Below are 1,763 nucleotides of genomic sequence, written 5' to 3'. Positions count from 1 at the left end.
TTTTCGTGCTTTTAGTTTCTGATGAATGAAAATAGTCTTACTTGTAACTGTTAACCAGAATCTTCATCAATACTACAGTGACGTGCTGAATTCAAAATTGGCACGTCCATATAAAGTGGATTTGTAATGAAACGTTTGAGAAGGGCTGTTTGATCATATTCAAAAAGAGCAACCAACCGTGATTGTTCCCATGCAGTTGGATCAAAGTAAATTTAATTAAAACCGTTCAATAAAGATGTCACTGGGGGTGCCATCATTTGTGTAGATTCAGGAGGGAGATTGTCAAATGTTCCGTCTAAAACGACGCTTTTCAGTTGTCTATATTAGTAGAAAGGTGGCTTGGGTCCGTGTAAGAAGATTTGTATCTGTATGGTTTAACTAAGCAAGGCATTCATTTGTCCAAAAAGAAATATTTACTGTGGAAATGACAACTCTGAAGCAATAAATAGGACAAATTTACATAAAGAAAATCCAGGATTAAAAAATGTGCCTAATATGCGAGCTTTGATGATAAAATTAAGATAATATTTATTGTCCATATGCTCACATTAAGCTCTTCAAGTATTGGAATAGTGGTTTCCACTTTTAGGCTTTAACCAGGGTGCCCCCAAATGTATTTTATTGCTTTATGTTGAAACAAAATCTAGAACATCGTATTCATTAACGCCTCTAGCATAGTTGTATTTTAAAAATTTGCGGATACTTTTTTCTGGTGCTAACACTATTTTTTGGGCAGAAAACGGCTTTTTAATGTTGAGTTAAGGAAACAAAGGGTTTTTATTTCGTCCATCATTTTATCATGAACATAACTAGGGCTACAGGAAATGTTTGGACTTTTAGCTAAGGGTTTCTGTTTTTCACTTAAAGTTAAACCATTTGAAGGCCGGGTTGGTTAATCTAGGTTAAGATCGAGGCCACGACACAATCTGGAATGTCATCAAGAAATCAATCTGATGAAGAATTGGAAACGGATTAATCCTATGTTGATAATTCGCCACCTCTCTCAAATGGACTATTGAGCTAGTCTACCAAAATTCATGTAAAGGAAGAGAAATTTCAACGTTAAGTATACCACAGTTAAATTGTAGCTAAAACAATTTAAATAGCAGAAAAGAGGAATGTACTCAGGATCAAATAAGATACATGTTATAACTTTATCTTCTTCATTTCATTTAATAGTGTCATGCTCTCGTTCCGACACACGGTATCAAACAATTCGTAGTAACTTACTGTAAGTAAGAAGCGACCCGGCTCAATAGTAGCCAAAATTCTAAAAAACGGAATTTGGATACCAATAGATATATCAAAAGAAACGGCTTTTTATGCTAATTTCAAATATATATATATATATATATATATCTCATTAAGCTTAGTCTTGCCTATCAAGGGTTATGAGCCTGGGAAAATTTTACCGAATTTGGAAAAAGGGGGAAAGAGTGGTCCTAGAATATCGAGAGAGAGCTCATTCGAACGGATATTTAAACTTCTAAATGACCAAAAAAATTGGAGGGCAACTAGGCCTCCATCTCCAACCCTTTTTTTCCCAAAATCGTTTGATCAAAATTTTGATATAGCCATTTGGCTCATCATGGATGAAAGGTCCAATAACTTGAATTTTCTGCTGGGGAGTTTGTTCATGGAGGAAAAGTTTCCAGGGAGTGAACTTGTCAGAGAAAGTTATGCTCTGCGTGAATTTGCCTAAATTCTTGTACAGAATTAAAATTCTTTTTAAGTCTTGCTTTCTTTTTTCCGTCTCAATTTTA

This window comes from Artemia franciscana, chromosome 19 (assembly GCF_032884065.1).
Source record: "Artemia franciscana chromosome 19, ASM3288406v1, whole genome shotgun sequence".
NCBI lineage: Eukaryota > Metazoa > Arthropoda > Branchiopoda > Anostraca > Artemiidae > Artemia > Artemia franciscana.
Note: the sequence above shows the minus strand (reverse complement) of the source record.